Consider the following 25,392-nt stretch of genomic DNA (forward strand, 5'->3'; position numbering starts at 1 on the left):
GTCACGTCGGCCTCTGCCGCCGCAGGCCCGCCCCACACTCCGTGACCCTCCCTCCCCCCCGGCCTGAGTGAGCCAGAGCCTCCGATTCAGCGGCTCCTTTAACCCCGTCCTGTCTGAGTAAAGAACAGACGCCCTCCGGCGACCTACACGCACAGGCGGGGCCAAATCCAAAGCTGAGCCCCTGGGAGCTGTGAGAACAAAGAAGAGAAAGGGAAATCTCTCCCAGCAGCCTCAGAAGCAGCGGATTAAAGCTCCACAATCAACTTGATGTACCCTGCATCTGTGGAATACATGAATAGACAACGAATCATCCCAAATTAAGGAGCACTGTGGATGAAAGGCTTTTGGTGCTGCAGCCAGGAGTCAGTGCTGGGCCTCTGAGGTGGGAGAGCCAACTTCAGGACACTGGTCCACAAGAGGCCTCCCAGCTGCACATAATATCAAACAGCGAAAATCTCCCAGAGATCTCCATCTCAACGCCAGCAACCAGCTTCACTCAACGACCAGCAAGCTACAGTGCTGGACATCCTATGCCAAACAACTAGCAAGACAGGAACACAGCCCCACCCATTAGCAGAGAGGCTGCCCAAAATCATAATAAGTCTACAGACACCCCAAAACACACCACCAGACGTGGACCTGCCCACCAGAAAGACAAGATCCAGCCTCATCCACCAGAACACAGGCACTAGTACCCTCCACCAGGGAGCCTACACAACCCACTGAACCAACCTTAGCCACTGGGGACAGACACAAAAAACAACAGGAACTACGAACCTTCAGCCTGCAAAAAGGAGACCCCAAACACAGTAAGATAAGCAAAATGAAAAGACAGAAAAACACACAGCAGATGAAGGAGCAAGATAAAAACCCACCACACCTAACAAATGAAGAGGAAATAGGCAGTCTACCTGAAAAAGAATTCAGAATAATGATAGTAAAGATGATCCAAAACCTTGGAAACAGAATAGACAAAATGCAAGAATCAGTTAACAAGGACCTAGAAGAACTAAAGATGAAACAAACAATGATGAACAACACAATAAATGAAATGAAAAATACTCTAGATGGGATCAATAGCAGAATAACCGAGGCAGAAGAACAGATAAGTGACCTGGAAGATAAAATAGTGGAAATAACTACTGCAGAGCAGAATAAAGAAAAAAGAATGAAAAGAACTGAGGACAGTCTCAGAGACCTCTGGGACAACATTAAACGCACCAACATTCGAATTATAGGGGTTCCAGAAGAAGAAGAGAAAAAGAAAGGGACTGAGAAAATATTTGAAGAGATTATAGTTGAAAACTTCCCTAATATGGAAAAGGAAATAGTTAATCAAGTCCAGGAAGCACAGAGAGTCCCATACAGGATAAATCCAAGGAGAAATACACCAAGACACATATTAATCAAACTGTCAAAAATTAAATACAAAGAAAGCATATTAAAAGCAGCTAGGGAAGAACAACAAATAACACACAAGGGAATCCCCATAAGGTTAACAGCTGATCTTTCAGCAGAAACTCTGCAAGCCAGAAGGGAGTGGCAGGACATACTGAAAGTGATGAAGGAGAAAAACCTGCAGCCAAGACTACTCTACCCAGCAAGGATCTCATTCAGATTTGATGGAGAAATTAAAACCTTTACAGACAAGCAAAAGCTGAGAGAGTTCAGCACCACCAAACCAGCTCTACAACAACTGCTACAGGAACTTCTCTAGGCAAGAAACACAAAAGAAGGAAAAGACCTACAATAACGAACCCAAAACAATTAAGAAAATGGGAATGGGAACACACATATCGATAATTACCTTAAATGTAAATGGACTAAATGCTCCCACCAAAAGACACAGATTGGCTGAATGGATACAAAAACAAGACGCATATATTTGCTGTCTACAAGAGACCCACTTCAGACCTAGAGACACATACAGACTGAAAGTAAGGGGATGGAAAAAGGTATTTCATGCAAATGGAAAGCAAAAGAAAGCTGGAGTAGCAATTCTCATATCAGACAAAATAGACTTTAAAACAAAGACTATTAGAAGAGACAAAGAAGGACACTACATAATGATCAAGGGATCGATCCAAGAAGAAGATATAACAATTGTAAATATTTATGCACCCAACATAGGAGCACCTCAATACATAAGGCAAATACTGACAGCCATAAAAGGGGAAATCGACAGTAACACATTCATAGTAGGGGCCTTTAACACCCCACTTTCACCAATGGACAGATCATCCAAAATGAAAATAAATAAGGAAACACAAGCTTTAAATGATACATTAAACGAGATGGAGTAATTGATATTTATAGGACATTCCATCCAAAAACAACAGAATACACATTTTTCTCAAGTGCTCATGGAACATTCTCCAGGATAGATCATATCTTGGGTCACAAATCAAGCCTTGGTAAATTTAAGAAAATTGAAATTGTATCAAGTATCTTTTCCGACCACAACGCTATGAGACTAGATATCAATTACAGAAAAAGATCTGTAAAAAATACAAACACATGGAGGCTAAACAATACACTACTTAATAACGAAGTGATCACTGAAGAAATCAAAGAGGAAATCAAAAAATACCTAGAAACAAATGACAATGGAGACACGACGACTCAAAATCTATGGGATGCAGCAAAAGCAGTTCTAAGAGAGAACTTTATACCAATACAATCCTACCTTAAGAAACAGGAAACATCTCGAATAAACAACCTAACCTTGCACCTAAAGCAATTAGAGAAAGAAGAACAAAAAAACCCCAAAGTTAGCAGCAGGAAAGAAATCATAAAAATCAGATCAGAAATAAATGAAAAAGAAATGAAGGAAATGATAGCAAAGATCAATAAAACTAAAAGCTGGTTCTTTGAAAGGATAAACAAAATTGATAAACAATTAGCCAGACTCATCAAGAAAAAAAGGGAGAAGACTCAAATCAATAGAATTAGAAATGAAAAAGGAGAAGTAACAACTGACACTGCAGAAATACAAAAGATCATGAGAGATTACTACAAGCAACTCTATGCCAATAAAATGGACAACCTGGAAGAAATGGACAAATTCTTAGAAAGGCACAACCTGCCAAGACTGAATCAGGAAGAAATAGAAAATATGAACAGACCAATCACAAGCACTGAAATTGAAAATGTGATTAAAAATCTTCCAACAAGCAAAAGCCCAGGACCAGATGGCTTCACAGGTGAATTCTATCAAACATTTACAGAAGAGCTAACACCTATCCTTCTCAAACTCTTCCAAAATATAGCAGAGGGAGGAACACTCCCCAACTCATTCTACAAGGCCACCATCACCCTGATACCAAAACCAGACAAGGATGTCACAAAGAAAGAAAACTACAGGCCAATGTCACTGATGAACATAGATGCAAAAATCCTCAACAAAATACTAGCAAACAGAATCCAACAGCACATTAAACAGATCATACACCATGATCAAGTGGGGTTTATTCCAGGAATGCAAGGATTCTTCAATATACGCAAATCAATCAACGTGATAAACCATATTAACAAACTGAAGGAGAAAAACCATATGATCATCTCAATAGATGCAGAGAAAGCTTTTGACAAAATTCAACACCCATTTATCATAAAAACCCTGCAGAAAGTAGGCATAGAGGGAACTTTCCTCAACATAATAAAGGCCATATATGACAAACCCACAGCCAACATCGTCCTCAATGGTGAAAAACTGAAAGCATTTCCACTAAGATCAGGAACAAGACAAGGTTGCCCACTCTCACCACTATTATTCAACATAGCTTTGGAAGTTTTAGCCACAGCAATCCGAGAAGGAAAGGAAATAAAAGGAATCCAAACCAGAAAAGAAGAAGTAAAGCTGTCACTGTTTGCAGATGACATGATACTATACATAGAGAATGCTAAAGATGCTACCAGAAAACTACTAGAGCTAATCAGTGAATTTGGTAAAGGCGCAGGATACAAAATTAATGCACAGAAATCTCTGGCATTCCTATACACTAATGATGAAAAATCTGAAAGAGAAATTAAGGAAACACTCCCATTTACCATTGCAACAAAAAGAATAAAATATCTAGGAATAAACCTACCTAAGGAGACAAAAGACCTGTATGCAGAAAATTATAAGACACTGATGAAAGAAATTAAAGATGATACAAATAGATGGAGAGATATACCATGTTCTTGGATTGGAAGAATCAACATTGTGAAAATGACCCTACTACCCAAAGCAATCTACAGATTCAATGCAATCCCTATCAAACTACCACTGGCATTTTTCACAGAACTAGAACAAAAAATTTCACAATTTGTATGGAAACACAAAAGACCCCGAATAGCCAAAGCAATCTTGAGAACGAAAAACGGAGCTGGAGGAATCAGGCTTCCTGACTTCAGACTATACTACAAAGCTACAGTAATCAAGACAGTATGGTACTGGCACAAAAACAGAAATATAGATCAATGGAACAGGATAGAAAGCCCAGAGATAAACCCACGCACATATGGTCACCTTATCTTTGACAAAGGAGGCAGGAATGTACAGTGGAGAAAGGACAGCCTATTCAATAAGTAGTGCTGGGAAAACTGGACAGCTTCATGTAAAAGTATGAGATTAGATCACTCCCTAATACCGTACACAAAAATAAGCTCAAAATGGATTAAAGACCTAAATGTAAGGCCAGAAACTATCAAACTCGTAGAGGAAAACATAGGCAGGACACTCTATGACATAAATCACAGCAAGGTCCTTTTTGACCCACCTCCTAGAGAAATGGAAATAAAAACAAAAGTAAACAAATGGGACCTAATGAAACTTAAAAGCTTTTGTGCAGCAAAGGAAACCATAAAGAAGACCAAAAGACAACCCTCAGAAGGGGAGAAAATATTTGCAAATGAAGCAACTGATAAAGGATTAATCTCCAAAATTTATAAGCAGCTCATGCATCTTAATAACAAAAAAACAAACAACCCAATCCAAAATTGGGCAGAAGACCTAAATAGACATTTCTTCAAAGAAGACATACAGATGGCCAACAAACACATGAAAGAATGCTCAACATCACTAATCATTAGAGAAATGCAAATCAAAACTACAATGAGGTATCATCTCACACCAGTCAGAATGGCCATCATCAAAAAATCTAGAAACAATAAATGCTGGAGAGGGTGTGGAGAAAAGGGAACCCTCTTACACTGTTGGTGAGAATGTAAATTGATACAGCCACTGTGGAGAACAGTATGGAGGTTCCTTAAAAAACTACAAATAGAACTACCATATGACCCATCAATCCCATTACTGGGCATATACCCTGAGAAAACCATAATTCAAAAAGAGTCATGTACCAAAATGTTCATTGCAGCTCTATTTACAATAGCCCAGAGATGGAAACAACCTAAGTGTCCATCATCGGATGAATGGATAAAGAAGATGTGGCACATATATACAATGGAATATTACTCAGTCATAAAAAGAAACGAAATTGAGCTATTTGTAATGAGGTGGATAGACCTAGAGTCTGTCATACAGAGTGAAGTAAGTCAGAAAGAGAGAGACAAATACCGTATGCTAACACATATATATGGAATTTAAGAAAAAAAAATGTCATGAAAAACCTAGGGGTGAAACAGGAATAAAGACACAGACTTACTAGAGAATGGACTTGAGGCTATGGGGAGGGGGAAGGGTAAACGGTGACAAAGCGAGAGAGAGGCATGGACATATATACACTACCAAACGTAAGGTAGATAGCTAGTGGGAAGCAGCCGCATAGCACAGGGAGATCAGCTCGGTGCTTTGTGACCGCCTGGAGCGGTGGGATAGGGAGGGTGGGAGGGAGGGAGACGCAAGCGGGAAGAGATATGGGAACATATGTATATATATAACTGATTCATTTTGTTGTGAAGTTGATACTAACATACCATTGTAAAGCAATTATACTCCAATAAAGATGTTAAAATGAAAAAAAAAAAGAAAACAAGGAAATGTGTATTATCTTTAAGAATTATTCCCATGAAAAATGTCAAATTAAAAGAAAATAAATCTTAAGCTGTATTGAAAATTGAAACTGGAGACCTTCCAGGAAGTTCCCTACATGGAGTCTGAGAACCCCTTTCCCCCTTTCCCCAAGCTGCCTTGTGTTGTTTTTCCTTTTAGGGGAAGCAGATGAGACTGTTAAAATGGACACCAGGTTTGAATATCCCCAAGAAGACAAAACCATTTAAGTCATGCAAGCAGAACTAAATTTAGTTTATTTCATGAACATAAGCTAAACTTAACTTAGGATATTTCTTACAAATGTCACTGATAATCATAAACAAAACTTGTCATCTTCTTAAAATAGTACAGGATAATAACTTTTAACCAATCCCCCATTGTAATAACCAATCCCTGTAAAGATTATTTATTAAAACAACTCCCTCATTTTTACTTTATAAGCTTCCTGTAATGTCGTGCCTCTCAGCTTCATGCGAATTTTGGGTTTGAATTTTCCCAGTTTGTGAACTGTTCTTTTATGAATAATAAACTCTTACTAGATACTCTGTTACTGATCTGGTTTTAATTTTTACTGTTTCTGGATTTTAGACAAGACACACAGGCTGTGGCTATTATCAATTATTTTTAAGCAGGGTGCCCAGGTCTGGTTGCTCATCTCAGAGATGCACCACCCGTTTGCCACATGGGAGAAAAGTGTTTGCAACCTCCCGTTTCATGTTCCTTTGTTGGCAAGCATACTCACTTGCCTGTTCTGTTGGTATCAACATCAGGAAGAAGTGTGCGTCCCTTTGGAGCTTAAATAAGACAAAAGATGATTATGAATTGATTTTCCCATAAGGAGTGACCTGTCTCTCCAGGAGGGGGTTATCTGCAGGCTGTTCTCTGCTTCCTCCAATAGCTGAGTGAGCAATAGCCGCCCTGGGTCTTTGCCACTCACACAGCTTAAGACTCCCACCTTCACAAGGCATCTGGGTAAAGGTGGTTCACTGAACACATATGTTGACTACTGCTCCTTCCATCACCAGTTTTTGTTCTTTGTTTTAAAGCTTGAAGTTATAAAGACAAAGAGAATAGACAACACTTTTGGGGAACAGGGAGTCAGATGAACCTAAGAAAGCTAAACTGAAGCAGTGGTGAAAGCAATTGCAGTGCTTCAGAGAGGCTCAGAACCAGGCTCGGGTCCAAGTAAATATGGAGGTGAATGTGGGGCTGCAAATACAGGAGTGACTGAAAGTCTATGAAAGGAGTTAAACCCCATCCATTCCCCCACCCTTCCAGAAGAGTGGTGTTTCCACCTTGGAGATAATGAAAGAAAATGGCTGATAAAATGAAAACGAGGAAGTTGTTTAACCTTTACAACGATGGGTTGTTACCATGGGTGCTTCCAGACGGCGGGTGATTGGCTAAAAGTGATGATCTGGTACCATTTTAGGAAGATGACTTCAGTTTTGTTTATGATTATCAGAGGCATTTACAGGAAATAACCTAAGTTAGGTTTAGCTTATGTTCTTGAAATAAGCTAGATTTTGTTCTGCTTATGCGGCTTAAGTGATTTTGTCTGTTTGGGGGATTTTCAAGCCTTGTCTCTATTTTATTTTATTGTAACAATTCTGACTAGAAATTCTCATAACAGATGGTCAAATGGATTACCTCATAGTAAAGCTCCCCAGCTTATACTAAGGTATAAGCCTTACTAAACCTTACCCCACCCACACAGGGCTTCCAATCATCTTAATGCTCCTCTCTCGTGATGTGAATAGACAGCCAAATATATCCAGATATTTGAGGAAAGATTCCAGAGACAGAGACATAAAAGAAAAGAAAAGAAAGGAAAGGAAAAAATGAAATGAAAACAGTAACTTGGAGAAAATAGAGACGCTTGCAGAACAAGAAAATTAAATGCTCAGGCAGATAAGGAAAGATACTATATTCATGTAACAAAAGCAAGATGCTATAAAAAGCAACCTTCAGAGAGCCAAGCAGAACTCTTCAAAATTAAAAATATGATAGTAGAAATGAAAAACTCAATAGCAAGTATAAAAGATCAATGTGAGTAAATATCTCAGAATAAAGATCGAAAAGAGAGAAATGGAGACTAATAGGAATTCTAGGGAGAGAGAATGCAGAAGACAGAGTGGAAAGTTATCTTTAAAAAAAAAAAGGAACATTTCCAGAACCTCAGGACATGAGTTTCTAGACCAAAAAGTCCCCGAATACCCAGCCTAATGGATGAAAAAGACTAACGTGGAATTTCACAGCTCTAGAGAAGATCCTTAAAGTTTCTAGAGAAAAAAAAAAAGTCACAATCAAAAGAAAAAGTAGCAGGATGACATCAGATTGCACAACAATAGCAAAAAAAAAGATAAAAGACAAAGAAACATTTTATAATTCTGAAGAGATTATAACAATGTTGAACGACCTTCAGTTCTATACTCAGCCCAAAGAATCAATGAAGTATGCACATATAATACATTATTAGATACGCAAACTTCTAAAGCTATACCTACTCTGCTTGCTTTCTCAGGAAGCTACTGGAGAAGGGTTCTACCAACATGAGGAAGTGAGCGAAGAAAGAGAAGATATGGGAGCTAAGAAACAGATGAACCAGGAGAGAGGAAAAGTGGATTCCCAAGGTGATTGTGGTGGTCCCTGAGACTGAAGCAAGAGGAGAGAGCAGGTGTCCTGAGATGATGATGGCTCTTAGATGATGAAGCTGATAAAAATGCAGGGTGTCTGAGCATGTTGAAGGGAGATTTACAAATGTGATAGGGCTTTGGAGATTTGTGATAGGGACACAGGAAATTATGTAACTGAATGAAAAATAAATTGTTAACTCCAAGGTTGGGGGGTGGGGCATGAAACAAGACAGGAAATGGAGTAGGTGTACACTGCCTGGCTCAGCTGTGAATGTGGTTACACAGAAATGGTAATATAACCATAGGATAAATTCTCATCTTCTAACAGTGGGGAGTCAACATATGATGGCCAGAACTGGGAGGTGATGATTCTGCAATATAGGTATATTATTTTGAGATAGGAAGTTTTATTCTAAAAGATACAACTCAAGCAGTAGAAAACGCTTGCCTCTGGGGAGTGGGGAAGATGAGGATAGGAGCAGAGGCAGGCCAGGAGCAAGAACTGCTATTTGTCATTATAAGCCTTTTAGAGCTATTTGACTTCTCATACAATATTCGGTATATCCTTAACAGAAATTAAAATTACATTTACAAAGCAGATAGAAGGCCGGTGATGTGCAGGTCATACCTGGATAATGTTTTGCACTGCATTTGATAGGAAATAAAAGGAGAGTGCAATGGGGCAGGGAATAATCATGCAATTTAGGAAAATTATGGAAATAAAATTATGGATCAAAGTTTGGCTTGGATATGAGGGGAGGTGGCCTAAGCCTGGCAGACCCTAGAACCTGAAATTTAAAGCTGCGAAGTGACAGCACACACACTGTTTAACCCAGTTTCCATGTGAATCCATTATCATTATAGGAAAGGTGATAATTTATCTTCATTCTACAAATGAGGAATCTGAAACTCGCAGAGATTAAATGACTTGGCCAAAGCAACTGACTCATGAGAAGTAGAGCTGGGATGTCAAATGCCAAGTTTCCAGTTTTGCAGTGCCTGTTATTCTAAAAAACTTGAGCCTGTCTCAAGGATGGATTATTGATACAGATAGCAAACAGCTCGAGAGGTACATTTATTTAAACAGTTATTGACTAACCATCTACATTCGCTGAGATGGTTACACGGTGCTCAGCCAGTGGTCAGTCTTCATTGCCCACATGTTTTGGAGCTGGATCCCACAGAGAAATTGGTAAAATAAGGTGACTCAAATACTAGCAGCTTTAGCTCAAGAGTGGAGGCGGCTTTCTCAGACCTCTTGCCTTCCCTGCCTGGTTCTACTACCTATTTTCCATTTGTCAGTGTTCCCTATTTATCTCTGCCTTTGGAAACGCTCCAGCCTCACTACTTGAGGAAATAAAATCTGGTCTTGGTCTCAGCTACAGTGACCAACTTGTCTCAGTTTACCTGGGACTGTCCTGATTTTAGCACTGAAAGTCCCCCACCCTAGGAAACCCCTTAGTCTCAGGCAAAATGGGACGGCTGGTCAACCTAGAGGAGGCATTAGCCACCTTTAGGAATAAGAGCTAGTTCAACCCACATGCTCAAAGATGATCCAACACTTTGAGAATGCTTCTCCGGGAACTCACTTTGTTTGTCTCTAGGTCGTGGCTTCAGCTGACTTGAAAAGCAGGGGGACATTTGTGTGCACATGCGTCCTTCTTGCTTTCCATCCCCTAATCTGATCCTCACTGAGCAAAGATCTGGCTACATAATCTTAAGCAAGTTATTTAAACAGTTTCCACCTCCTCTCTGGGACTAACAAGGCTTCATAGGGGTGATATAAAGATTGAATTATGCCATTTATCAAATGTTTACTACGTGCCAGAAATTATGTACATTATAACTATTTATATTCTGTCTCCCATCAATAGAAGGTTCATGAAGATGGGAATTTTATCTGTTTTCTTTACTGTCGTATCCCAGTGGTGGGGGGTAGGGGTGGTGTTGGAATATATATATATATATATATATATATATATATATATATATATTTTTTTTTTTTTTGCAGTACGCGGGCCTCTCACTGCTGTGGCCTCTCCCGGAGCACAGGCTCCGGACGCGCAGGCTCAGAGGCCATGGCTCACGGGCCCAGCCACTCCGCGGTATGTGGGATCTTCCCGGACCGGGGCACGAACCCGCGTCCCCTGCATCGGCAGGCGGACTCTCAACCACTGCGCCACCAGGGAAGCCCTTTTTTTTTTTAAATATATATATATTCTGAATATTTGTTAGGTGACTAAATGAATGATTATATTTAGTCCTACACAAAACTGTAAGGTAGCAATTCCCATCCCAGTTTTACAAGTTAGGAAACTGATGCTCACAGAGTTTAAGTAACTTGCTATGCCCACGAATGAGTGGCAGACTCAGAATTCAAAATCAGGTCTGCCCAGCCCAAATGCCAGACTCTTGGCCACTGTGCTAAACTAAGACAAGGCATGTGCCCCACACGGTACCCAGCCCATAGCAGAATGGTACCCAGCCCACAGTAGAATGTAAACCCCCTTCTTCTCGCTCTTCTGTACCTCACTCTTTGATCATTGCTGCCGCCAGCACAGAGACTTGTGGCCGATAAATTTAAAGCCCTGGAAACTGCTTCCTCCTGCCTTCCTAGCACACTGAGGTCTGTTCCAGTAGGAAGGCAGGGCCAATGGAGTGGCATTAATTGCTGGTGACTAGTGTGCACATCCGAGCGAGGAAGTGGCACCTTCCATCAGCGCTTGTCTCTTCACATCATCCTGGGAGTAATCTGACCCAACACACCATCACCATTTGACAGGAATGTCACTGCCTGGAGACCCAAAAATACTAAACAGGAAAGCTCCTGCAGAGTGACAGCCGGAACATCCGTGTCTGACAGTGGCGAGTGCTTGCTCACCCCATCTCTCAGCCCGAAGTGCCCCTCATCTGTGTCTGGGTCTGTCGAAAGTATAGGTGGAGGAACGCGTGCCCTCCTGGGTTCGCATCCTGCTGGAGCTCTTCTATGGCTGGATACTTACGCCAGCTCTTTGCCCTCTGCTTCCTCCTCTGGCACCTACCTTTTCATCCTTTTCCCAAAGGTCCTCTGAGTTCTTGGAGTTTTGCAGCTGTTCTTTTATTCGCTTTTATTCTCTCTTCCACTCCCAGAATTCACCTGCATATAGGACATACCCTTTGTCACTAAATTTATCTTTTTTTCCGAAACAAGATGAAAATAGAAAGAATACGTGTATGCATAATGTGGATTTCACTGGAGACTTTGGAACAACAGGCAGCTGTCAAGAGCCATCAACTCAAAATCTCATAGTGGAGTTTGTCCTAATACCAACAGGGGCCTCTTCTTGCCCCATACTGCCCCCTCACACTGCTTAACCTACCACTGCCTTGCAAAATTCTCTCACCCTTCTTTCTTTGCCCTGCAACTCCTCCTTCCAAAAAGAACCCTGGACCTCTGAATTCTTCATTTATGACTCAGAACACAGCAGGTTTCCCTACCTCAAGATAATCAGAAACAAAGGGCCTTAGAAGATAGTTGAGGTTAAACTAAAAAGTAAAAGGAAGAAACAGAATCCTGTTGTATTATTGTTAATATCAATGACTGTGTCGTCCTTGGAGATCACCGCTCTACCTCTTTGCACCCACAGCAGGTTGCCTGGGCTTTCAGGCGGTCCTCCCTGACCCCCGCTCTGTACTGCTATGTGTTGAATTAGTGCTTATGGCACTGCCCCCTCCAGTGGACCACTGACATCGCCCCTGGTGGTCTCTAACCTAACTTATTCCCCCTTCCAGGCTTAGCACAGAGCAGGTGTGCTGGAAGCCGTGTCCATTTAGGCTAATTAGGACAGATGTAAGACCCCAAGTTTTCCAAAGGGACAATGCCATAGCGGGATGAACTGATCACTTTACCCAAAGCACACGCAGCCCCAGAATCAGCTCTCACTGACCTTGGTGCTTCCTTTGGAAGAAGCCTTTGGATTCAGGTCCCATCTTTACTTCCAGTGAAAAGTGGCTGCTCACCTGCTGATGGCCCAGTGTCAGCTTTCCCCGCCCCGCTTACCCTTCTCTTCCCCACTGGGATTTTTGAAACCACCTCCTCCAGCGTGCACATAAAAGGCGAGTATGTGGCAAAGTTGAATCACCTGACGCTGTACAGTGTGTTGTCATTATTGTCACCGCAGTGTAATAAGACATGGTTTATTCATTTCTGAGAACTCCCAGCATTTCGTGCATCCTTCCCACCCCTGCCCGTCACTTAGGAGAATCTATCTTTTCTCACTCAACTTTTTCTTCCTTCCCCACCCTTTAGGAGAACTCTGTGTTTGCTTGGAGGTACCCAGACATACTGGGCAGAATCAGGAATCTGAGTAAAGAGCAAGAGAAGACTGGAGGGACTGGAGGGAAAGAAGATGCTTGCTGTCGAGTTCAGGTGCTCCTTTATTTTGAGCAATGGATGAAACTTCAGAGAGGTCATGTCATCTACATAATAGAGGTTGGTAGAGGAGGGGAGATAGCAAAAATATGGCAGCTGGATGCAGGTGAGGACTTGGAGGATGAAGGGTAAGGCCCTCTGTAGCTGTGACGTCCATCTAGTAGCCACTAGACACATTCAACTCTAGAATTTCGACTTCAATTAAGTAAAGTTAAATAAAAGTAAAATTTCATATCTTCAGTCATAGTCACGGTACAAGTCACAGTTCAAGCGCCCACCAGTCTCGAGTGGTGAGTGGCCACGGTATAGAACAGCATAGACGTAGAACACGTCCATCATCACAGTAAGTTCTTCTGAATAGTGTTGCTCTAGAGCTATTGTAGGGTGTGGAAAAAAAGAATAGAAGAAATTGTAAAGAATTATTATTGTGAATTATAACTTAGATATTTTTTATCCTAGATTTTCTTTATCCTATCTTATGCAAGTGAATGTTGGATTTTTCTTCCTTCTTTTTTTTTTTGGTCATGGAGATACTTTAGACAGCTAATCTTTGTTTTCTTTTGACTATAACTAGGTATAGAATTGGTTTCCATGAGTGCACGCCTCTATGAGTTCCATGGTTCTTCTTAGAAAAGCTTGCAAATATAGTTGTCAACTCGGGGTGTCATTACATAGGGGAGAGACTATGGGAGTTGGCTTCAGAAAATCTAGGTTCAAATCCTAACTTCTCCACCTACTACTTAAAGTCAAAGGACACTGGGTGATAAGAAAGGCTCACTTTCCCACTGGTTTCATCTTGTTATGTGGGAAGAGAACTGTCAGGCAGTGAACATTTCCTGAGCTCCCACTAAGTACATACTGTTCCACAGCTCGGTTCTGAGAGCAAATCAAATGTGAACACATGGGTCTTCTACAGGAACTCTTCGCATAGCAAAGAGATAGAATACAAAGCAAACAAATACCTCAGGGTATCTTCACCTAGATGTACAGACACAGGGCAATCTCAAAGAATCTGGAATCAGGTGGAACTTAGCGTGATTTGAGTAGGTCAGGCATCCTTTAGTCCTCGTCTGTCTCCTTGGGGCTATCTACCCACCTCTTAATTAGTCTTTTATGCCTGGAGGTGATTTTTATCTAGATCCATTAAGTCAAAACACTCACTGGTACTCCATCTCCCAGACTTTTCAGGCATTCATCGGCATAAGTGAAATGAAATCACTTTTGCAAAGAGCCCATCACCAGATGAGGGTTTGCACCTGAAGGTCTTCAGGTCTAAAAGGATGTTTAGATTGGTTTTTGTCAGATCAGGAATTTATCTGGCCTTCCTTTTGTTAGTCTTCTAAGAATCCTTCCCAGGGATCCATGCATTTGTAAAGTAGGATGGTTGTTTGATGGTTTTCGTTGGAGTTTAAGATCCGGAAGCCTGGTGAGAACTACCCCTAAATAAAACCATTGTTTAAGAGACCCTATGTCCTTCTCTTGCTTTGTCCAGATCATTGAACTGTGCTTCAGAAAGACTACAGAAAGACAGTGTTTTACCTAAATAGTGTAAAGACAATCAGGGACGCAAGTGCATTAGAATCACATATGCCCTAACCTCCTCCCTCAAGCCTATGTTTCACCAATTCACTGACACATTTTTTTCCTCCTGTTTTACGACTTGTGCAACTGAGCAAATGAAACCACATGCACTGAAGATGTTCTAACAAATCAAGCCCTAACAAAATATAACTTAAAAATCTTTTAGAGTCTTTGATAGAAGACCTGCTCATTCCCTCTCAAATATCCATTGACTTTCCTTGCTAACAGACCTGTCAAGATAGGCAGTGTGCTCAGCAAATAATTCCTACTTCCAGCCTCCCACGCAGCCAGAGTTGGTCTGTGACATCGTTCTTAACAATAACGACAGCAACCCTATTATGACATGTAGCATTTGCCCATTTCTGCGATGGGAATGCTTCCAACGTGGTTGATTTCAAGCCACCAATGGTTAAGAACTGGCAAGCAAAGTCCCTAAAGATTGAACAATCATCCCTTGCAGGCTAATAAAAGCCAGTTTTGGCAGACAACTAGTTCTAGCCAATTAGACATTGGCTGAGTTCCGCTGGAATCTCTGGGAATTTTTTGCTTTTTTCCAAAAGAAGATAATGCTGGAGTTACCATGGCTCTTTTTCCTGTCTTGAACATCAGTGTGATTCTGGAATTTCATCAGTAGTCTTGCAATCATAAGACAACAAAACGAAATGCCAACGTAGTAAAGTAGAAAGACGGAAAGAACCATAGAGCCATGACTGCGGCTGTGGAATCCCTACCTACAGTCTTCTTGTTTTGTGATATAAACAGATACCAGGTTTGTTAGCTGCAGGTGGAAGTACCTCATATGTGAAAGGAGGCTCTAAGCTGAGTGTGGAGGTGAGAAGCAGGGAAGAGATGGGTGGTGTTGAGGAAGTCACCATCAAAGCAGGAGGCTGAAGCTCATGTTACGTTAATGACCGAGGCACCATCCCCCCCTCCCCCATAGGATATTGTCCCCCCCTTTGGTGTTTGGAGGTTATGTATTCTTTTTTTTTTTTTTTTTTTTTTTTTTGCGGTACGCAGGCCTCTCACTGTTGTGGCCTCTCCCGTTGCAGAGCACAGGCTCTGGACGTGCATGTATTCTATTTTTATTATTCAAGAACTACCCTGGCAATTTTAACATACACACTTAATAAAGTCTAAAGTTAAAGTTAGTCTCCTCCTGAAAACTATAAGGAACTCAGAACATTTTAAATCTGACCAACTCTTTCCTTGTTTGTATAACATTGTTGTCAAACATTTTAGTTCTATCTAGTTTTTTAACCTTCAAATTATCCTCTTCTGCATTCTCTCTATTTTCTCCTCTGACCTTTGGAGAAACATATATTAAAATGTCTTTTATAGCTGGAAGTTTGCATCTTTTGATCACCTGCAGTCACTCCCCTAACCTCCTCCCATCCCCACCTCTGGTTCTCTGTTTCTAGGAGTTTTTGATTTTAGATTCCACATATTAGTGATGTAATACACTACTTGTCCTTCTCTGACTTATTTTTCTTAGCATAATGCCCTTGAGTTTCATCCATGTTGTTGCATATTGTAGGAGTTCCTTCTTTTTTATGGTTGAATATATATATATATATATTTTTTTTTTTTTTTTTTTCCATTCATCTCTTGATGGACACTTAGGTTGTTTCCAAGTCTTGGCTATTGTAGATAATGCTGCACTGAACGTGGAGGTGCAGATATCTTTTCAAGATCCTATTTTCATTTTCTTTGGATGTATGCCCAGAAGTGGGATTGCTGGATCACATGGTAGTTCTATTTTTAATTTTTTGAGGGGCTTCCATACTATTTTCTACAGCAGCTGTACCAATTCAAATTGCTACCAAAAATAAGTTCTGGGTTTGTAATGTACAGCATGGTGAGTAAAGTTAACAATTCTGTATTGTACGTTTGAAAGTTGCTAAGAGTTAGACCTTAAAAGTTTTTATCACAGGAAAAAAATTTTGTAACTACATGAAGTGATGGATGTTAAGCTTAATGTGGTAATCATTTTGCAATATATACATACGTGAAATTGTTATGTTGTACACTTTAAGCTTGCGCATTGTTATATGTCACTTATATCTCAGTAAAATTGGAAAAAATAATCAAATCGCAATCATTTAAAAAATGAAATAAAATGTATCTCTCACCTATATCTCTTCACATTTCCTTTGTACTTTGCATTTACTTATCTCTGTGCTTACATTCTGCATTATTTCTTGAGATATATCCTACAATTCAAAAAGACTCTGATTTTTTCCTAAATTTTTTTTACCACATCAGTTCTTTTTAATCTTTCTACTGAGGTATTTAAAAAAAAATACTACATATTCTGGGTTTCTTCAAGGTCTGGTGGTTCTCTTGCAAGTACACCTGATCATTTTTGTTCATTTCTTGTTCCTGTTTCTTTAATCATACCACATTTATATTATTTTATAGCCTGCATCTGGCAAGTCTATCTGTGGGATTGGGGTAAAAGTCAATTTTTCAAACTAGGGAGCAAAGTGCCCCTTGTTTGTGTGTTGGTCATGCTTAGAATCATGAGAACAGAATTGGAGATGAAGATGGCTATAAACGGATTGGAGCCAATGTCCCTAGGAGAGGCATGAATTCTGTGACATTCTTGCCAGCAGTACTAACCATGGCCTGAGTCCCCAGTGAGAGAAGGCTATCACCTACCAGAGCAGTACTTCCAGGTATCTACACTTCTGACCATTAGGCATTCTTGAAGTTATCCTTTTTTTCTAAGTAGAAACCAACGTTTCGAGTTTCTTCTTGTAGCCCATGGGTCTGATTTCTGGAGTTAACAGAACCAACTTAATCTTTATTTCTCCTACAACCTTTCAGATAGATGATTACAATGATATTCATCTTAAGTCAATCTCTTCAGATACACAGAAATAGTTGGTAGAAGGAAGGCACAGGGCATGCAGTATTTCCAAATCTCTAGCTCTCTTAGGATAATAAACTCCTTTATTTACCCCGAACCTAAGAGTTTACAAGGCATTTTCATAAGCAGCAGCTCCTTTATCTCGCATCTCTGGGAGAAGAGCATCACATCCCCATTATGCAGACGGCACCTATGAGGCTCTGAGAGTTTAGGTGACTTGCTCAGACTACAAGCTCTGAACAGTAGAGTGGAGTGAGAGTCAGTGCAGAGCTTCTGAGGCCAAATGCATGTTTTTCTCACTTGTTTTCTCTTAAGATCCTGCTCTCCTTCTGCCCATCCCTGTTCCTGAACAAACATTTTGATTTTATGATCTGTTGCCAGCTGCTGATTTATTTTGGAAGCAAGGATTGGCTGGAACTGAATGATACTGTATGACCATCCTAGGATTACAAACTGGAAAACTCATCAGGGGAGGGAACAGGGTCTTTATGAAAAAAGACGCAGAGAATGCCACTCCTTCGGAAGAGGAAATGCAAATGGGTTTAGGGTAGACAGCCAGCCAGCTTCATTCCTGGGTTCACAGTGGCTTTGCTGATTATGGGAGATAAGTCAGGGCACCCCATTCTGGGGAATGTGAGGGACATGATTTCTCAAAGGCTCTTTGTCTCAGTCAGAGCCCAGGTGAAAGGCAGTGAATCTGCCTCATAGCACTCACGTTTGCTCCAGCTTCTGGGCGCTGCTGGCTGGTACATGGTTTTGAGGCATCATTCCTTGATCCAGACAGATTTGATGTGGGTTTTGTGGCTTATCTTCAGAGACGCGTCACAGGGACTGGCATTCTAAAAGCATATAAACGCATGGGCATGGAGCTTACGCCATCCAGGTTCCAACTGAATCATTAACTTAATTTATTCTTCCAACAAATATTTACTCAGGGCTTACTCTACATCGGGGACTGTGCTAGGTGTGAGGGCACAGTGCGGAGCTGAATCAGACAGGTGAGGCTGCTGCTTTCAGGTAAGGCCTTGAGTTTGCCCCATAATAATAGCAGTGATGACTCTGTACCAGGGACCAGTGTCAAGTTCTTTCATGTAATTAGCCCTCACAATGACACTATGAGGAAGGAAGATGTCACCTGATAAGACAAACTTAGAAATGTTAAACAGTTTGTCCCCAATCCAGGAATTAGTAAACAGCAGAGCCAGGATTCAAACCTACATCTGTTGATATCAAAGACAGTATTCTTAACAAATCTCAGTGCCTTAGTTTTATGACCTATGAAAAAGAACTAAATAACCCTGACTTTTTAATTGACTCATTGTTAGTATCAAATAAAAACAGGTTTAATTTTTAGCTAGGCGCCGGGCCACCTGGAGTTGACAATATTTTTCCAGTCCCCCTGGGACCTAAGTGCAGTCACATGACTAAGTTCTACATAAAGAGAAGCGGTATATGTAATTTACGATCACACTCTTAAAGGGAAGAGGTATATTTTGCCTTTCCTCATATCCCTTTTACCTGATGACTGGAAAGCAGAGGAGAGGTGAGCTATTTTGTACCATGAGGCTGAGGGCAACACCTGAGGGGTGGTGAAGCCACAAGACGCAAAGAGTCTAAGCCTCTGTCACCATAGGGAGCTACAGCAGCCTTGGACTTGCTACTTGGCAGACTATTGTGGGAGGGAAATTAACTTTATCTTGTTTAACCTTTATTATTTTAGATTTCTGATACATACAACTGAACCTATATCTTTACCAGAATATCATCTATTAAAATAGAATTACAGCAGAAAGGACTTGTGATTAGGGATCAGGAATCCCGAGGTTCTTAGCTTTCTCAGTAACTTACTGTGTGACTTTAGGCAAGTCACTCTCCCTCTCTGAACTTTAGGTCTTTCCTTGTAAAGGTAAAAGGAGTATAATGAGACATAAGAATGTCCATTCCAGCTTGTGTCTGTGAATCAGATAGTTTTACTTATAATAGAGAGTTATTTATTCTATAACTATTTATAAAGTATCAACAATTTCAGGCACTGGGCTATGCACCAGAGCTACAAAGATGACCCAAAACAGCCTTGTTTTGGTTCACAAGATGTTTGTAGTCTAGAGAAGACAGTCATGCAAGTCAGCAGTTATCAACCAATGATATTTGCAATTTGACAAACATGACCGAAGGTGTAATAGGGGCATAAAGAAAAGAGCTCCCAGATCTGTTTGGGAAATTTGGGAGGAATCTACAAAAAATGGTGACAGCCAAACTAAAACTTGAGGAATGATCAGAAATCTGCCCTATAGATTGAGTGGGGGAGCAGGTTAGAAAAAAGGGCATTGCAGGTGAAAAGAATAATGTCATCAAAGGCATGGAGGAATGAATTAACACGGTGGGTCTGAGGAGGAGAAGATGATTCCAGATGGCCACAGTGCTGTCTTCGTGGAGAAGCTGGTAGGATGGGAGGCCACACAGGGGAGCAGGGAACAAGGGAGGAAGAAACACTGCTTGATGATCCTATTACCCTGGATGTGACGAGGCGCTGATGAAGAGGTTTACTAAGGAAGTGGCATGATCATATTTGCACAAAGGAGAAGTGATTGTGGCCAAAGCGCTTGTGGTACAATAAGTTAATGGGAATAAAAACAGAGTAGGGGCACAAGTTAGAAACTATCCCAGTAGCTTAAGGCACGATGCTTTGTGCCTGACTAGTTCTATGACAAGAAGATGGATTCAAGAATATTCATCTATTTGCAAGACTGTTTTCAATATAGATGAGGGGATAAGGAGAAGATGGTGTTAAATGTAGGTTTTTGGCCGGGAGGGACCAGAGAGATGATTACCTGAGATAGACAATGTAGGAAGGTGAGCAGGCTTCTATGTTTACGAGGAAAGAGATGAATTGGGAATGGATGTATTGAGGGAAGTGTCTGTGGGGCATCTAGGTGGGCTTGTCTAGTGACAACAGGCACAATAACCAACAGTTACTAGGAGACAGGCACTGTTCCAAGAATTTTTTGTGTACAGTGAGGCTTTTAACCATCACAACAACCACACATAGGTAGGACTACACTCCCCATTTACAGAGGAGAAAATAGAGGCACAGAGAGTTTAAGCAACCAACCCAGAGTCACATATTTAGTAAATGGAAGAGCTGGGACTTGAACCCTGGCAGAGGGGCTCCAGAACAGTGCTCCTCACACTGGATCATACAAGCACGAGCTATAACGTGATGGTGCTCCAAAGTAGAGCCAAAATTCTGAAGTAGGAATCTGGGCTGGGAGGAATCAGCACCCTCATTGCATGACGGACTATTAAGCAGAATGAGATAATTCCAGGAAGGAAATTAGAAGAGAGCCGAGTATGTGCCTCTGGAAAATATCAATATTTAAAAGTTGGGCCAAAGATCTCCAAAAAGATAACAAAAATGCAGGGATTAATATGGGTGATACCACACAAAAGAAGCAATTAGTTGTATGAAATACTACTGAGCACCTACCAAGCAGCAGGTATGGTGCTGTAAGTTTCACCGTTGTTCTTGCAGGTGTTTACTGGGGAAGAAGAGACATAAAAATGCTCAATATAATGTTGTGATACAGGAAATGTGTCCAGGGTAGTGCAGAAGCCCAGAGGAGAGAGCCCCTAATGACTCTGGTAAGTTCTAGGAGGATTTCACAGATGTAGGAGAACTTGAGCAGAGATTTAAAGGAAGAGCAGGAGTTACTTGATTGACAAGAAAATAAAAGGGTGTTCTAGTCAGAAGGAAAATGCTGTGTTCTGGATAAATTAGGAGTCATGTTTGTTAGCAGCAGCTAACCTGACAAAAATGGCTTACTGCAACAAGAAGCAGGCAGGAACAGGCAATGTCGTGTTGGCGTAGTGGCTCCACAATGCCCTAAGGCTCTAGGCTCTTTTCATCATTTCCCTCTGCCATCCTTCCTTAGCATTCTGTCCCAATGTTTATCACCTCATGGTCCCAAGGTAGCTGCTGGACTTCCAGACTCCTATGTTTACATTACCGTCAAAATGATAAGAAAGGGTCACAAGGCTGAAGGTGAGGGCTGAGGCTGTATTCTTTAAACTGTTTTCTCAAACACTTCACGTGGCCAGTACAGGTCCACATGGCCACACCTGGCTGCAGGAAAATATGAAGAGGTGAGTACTAGTAGCTGGGCACTTTGTTGTTCTCTCTTAGTGAGAAGAAAGGGAGAATGCATGATGGGTAGGTAATAGGTGTCTACCATGTTGCTGTAGAAAAATTGTGGGTCTGGAAGACAGGGGATCATGTCTCTAGCAGTAGCTATGACTTCAGCCAAATCAGGGAAAGGCTCTGTGTCTCAATTTTGCCTTGTGTAAAAAATAGGCAGTGAGTGATATGAACCCCAATGAACCCCACCATGTCATGCCATTATTAGCATTAGGCCCAAAGGCACATCACAAAGTGCTTGGGACTAAAAGTAAAAAGCTCCCCCCTATGTAAAAAGAAGCACAGCAGTATCCTTTTAATCATTTTGATAAGGAGACTCAGGAAATGGACCATCATTCATTCAGGAAAATGTCCTCCCAGGTACTAGGGGACATACGTGATGTGTCTTTAACTCTGCAGTGACATTTTTTAGCATGTGCATCTAATGCCTTAGACTTTATTCCAGTTATAGCAGATAGGTTTTTTTTTTATTTAAAATTTTTTTTTATTTTTAGCATTTAGATAAAGTGTGTATTGTTGGAACATATTGAAACCAGATTAATCTAAGGAATAACAATGCTGGAAGCACGAGGCTGCTGTGCTGGGAACTTGTCGTGCTGGGTGGTTAAGTAAAGCAGCCATAGCGAGAAAGCTGATAATGCTGGTATCTGATGTGGAGGAGGTAGTCCATGGGGCCGCCCCCTCCAACAATGCCATCTTCCTTCTTTATTTCCTGAACAACCCCGCCGGTGGCAGGGAAGGGGGCAAGCTGGCATTCTGGCTGCCTGCCTGCTGAGTAAAGCCAGGATGATTAATTTCCATTTGCAGAAGGCTGAATTATCTCTGCTCCCCACATGTTCACATGCGTTGTCCAATAATTTCTTTTGTCCTCCAACTTTATTTCAACATGAGTCTAAATGGGACTCTGGGCCAGCAAGTCAGGATCTCTAAAGGGCTGTGTCTTTTGGGAATTAGTATGTTTGCCTGAAGATGATACTCAATGAATATTTATTATTAATAGTAGTAACAGCTAATGGTTATTGAATACTTACTAGGTATTGGACTTCAAGTGCATGATTTTACAGATGATGAAACTGAAGCATGGGGAGGGTAAGGAACCTACCTAATGCCTTACAGCTAATAAACAGTACAGTTGGAATTCAAACCCAGCTTTCTGGTTCCTGTGTCCTTAACCACTACGATGTACAGTGACCAGATATGGCGCCCGCTATGCGCCAGACACTGTGTCAGGTATGGGAATGCTGTTACTGACCTTGAGGAAACAGGCTTGTAAACACGTGTTATAAATGTGCATTGAAATCTGGATGGGAAGGTGACACAAAGGGAAGAGGAAGGATCACGAGGAAGTGATGCTTGAGCTGTGTATTACTGGCCATCGAGTCAAGAGTCCTGACTGTCATTCCTTCCATATTCTTAGTGGCTCTGTGACATAGGGCAAAGTGACTTACCTCTCTGAGCTTCAGTTTTCCCATCTGTAAAATACCAGCTAGGTGGCAGTGAGCCTGTGTAACCTTGCAATTGCCACAGTTGGGTAAAGTTGGAAGGGTTTACTGCTGTGGACTTCTCTTATGCTATAGGGCGGGGTACTGGGACAAGGAATATTTACTTTCTCATTCCTCTTCCTTAGCTTTCACGCTCTCCCCTTGCTCCTTTATCTATTAGTGCATTTCATTCTGATGAGCAGCCTAGGACCAGAAGCCTTTCCTTGTACCTCAGATGGAAGCCTGGTGTGCCGCCCTCAGAACAGAGGATGTTGTAACTGTCCATGCACGGATGTGAGTCCCCCACATTGACAGGTTGGCTCACAAGGACCAGTGGACAGCCTGGCCAACCTCCCAGGACGTCCATCCCAACTCAGCTTTGTTATTCTTTCATCTTTACAGAACATATGTTTAATAGGAAACATTTGGGGATTCATGAATTGATTCATTCAATCAGTAAATATTTACTGAGTTCTTGCAGGCTCGCCCCGCATTCCATACCCCTCCCTCACCCCAGCCTGAGTGAGCCAGAACCCCCGAACCAGCCACTCCTTTAACCCCGTCCTGTCTGGGCAAAGAACAGATGCCCTCAGGCAACCTACACGCAGAGGCAGGGCCAAATCCAAACCTCAACCCCAGGAGCTGTGCAAACAAAGAAGAGAAAGGGAACTCTCTTCCAGAAGCCTCAGGAGCAGAGGATTAAATCTCCACAATCAACTTGATGTACCTGCATCTGTGCAATACATGAATAGACAACGAACCATCCCAAATTGAGGAGGTGAGCTTTGGGAGCAACTGTAGACTTGGGGTTTGCTTTCTGCATCTAATTTGTTTCTGGTTTTATGTTTATCTCAGTTTAGTATCTAGAGTTTATTGTCATTGGTAGATTTGTTTATTGGTTTGGCTGCTCTCTTCCTCCTTTATATAGATATATTTTTTTCCTTTTTCTTTTTTTTGAGTGTTTATGTGTTTGCTTCTTTGTGTGATTTTGTCTGTATAGCTTTGCTTTTACCATTTGTCCTAGCATTCTCTCTGTCCATTTTTTTTTTTACATAAAGTTTTTAGCACTTGTTATCATGGGTGGATTTGTTTATTGGCTTGGTTGCTGTCTTCTTTCTTTTTCTCTATTTATTACTTTAAAATTTTTTTATTTTAAATAATTTTTTTAAATTTTTTTATTTTAATAACTTTATTTTATTTTATTTTTTCTTTCTTCCTATCTTTTTTCTCCCTTTTCTTCTGAGCTGTGTGGCTGACAGGGTTGTGGTGCTCTGGCCAGGTGTCAGGCCTGTGTCTCTGAAGTGGGAGAGCCGAGTTCAGGACATTGGTCCACCAGAGACCTCCTGGCTCCACGTAATATCAAACAGCAAAAGCTCTCTCAGAGATCTCCATCTGAACGCTAAGACCCAGCTCCACTCAACAACCAGCAAGCTACAGTGCTGGACACCCCATGCCAAACAACTAAAAAGACTGGAACACAACCCCACCCATTAGCAGAGAGGCTGCCTAAAATCATAATAAGCTCACAGACACCCCAAAACACACCACCAGACGCGGTCCTGTGCACCAGAAAGACAATATCCAGCCTCATCCACCAGAACACAGGCACTAGAACCCTCCACCAGGAAGCCTACACAACCCATTGAACCAACCTTAGCCACTGGGGGCAGACACCAAAAACAATGGGAATTACGAACCTGCAGTCTGTGAAAAGGAGACCCCAAACACAGTAAGTTAAGCAAAATGAGAACACAGAGAAACACACAGCAGATGAAGGAGCAAGGTAAAAAGCTACCAGACCAAACAAATGAAGAGGAAAGAGGCAGTCTACCTGAAAAAGAATTCAGAGCAATGATAGTAAAGATGATCCAAAATCTGGGAATGAATGGAGAAAATACAAGAAACGTTTAAAAAGGACCGAGAAGAACTAAAGAGCAAACAAACAACGATGAACAACACAATAAATGAAATTTAAAATTCTCTAGAAGGAATAAATACCAGAATAACAGCGGCAGAAGAACGGAAAAGTGACTTGGAAGATAAAATACTGGAAATAACTACTGCAGAACAGAATAAAGAAAAAAGAATGAAAAGAATTTAGGACAGTCTGAGAGACCTCTGGGACAACATTAAACGCACCAACATTTGAATTAGAGGGGTCCCTGAAGAATAAGAGAAAAAGTAAGGGGCTGAGAAAATATTTGAAGAGATTATAGTTGAA

General features: G+C 41.2%; 1 long non-coding RNA gene across 1 annotated transcript in view; it reads left to right on the forward strand.

The window, feature by feature from the left end:
• The first annotated feature begins 10,664 nt into the window (after window positions 1-10,664).
• LOC132597921 (uncharacterized) overlaps window positions 10,665-25,392 on the forward strand; it is a 30,353-nt gene continuing 15,625 nt past the window's right edge. The window contains exon 1 of the long non-coding RNA XR_009565427.1: window positions 10,665-13,042. This is a non-coding gene — a long non-coding RNA (uncharacterized lncRNA). The remainder of the gene's footprint in view (window positions 13,043-25,392) is intronic.

This window comes from Globicephala melas, chromosome 10, assembly GCF_963455315.2.
Source record: "Globicephala melas chromosome 10, mGloMel1.2, whole genome shotgun sequence".
NCBI lineage: Eukaryota > Metazoa > Chordata > Mammalia > Artiodactyla > Delphinidae > Globicephala > Globicephala melas.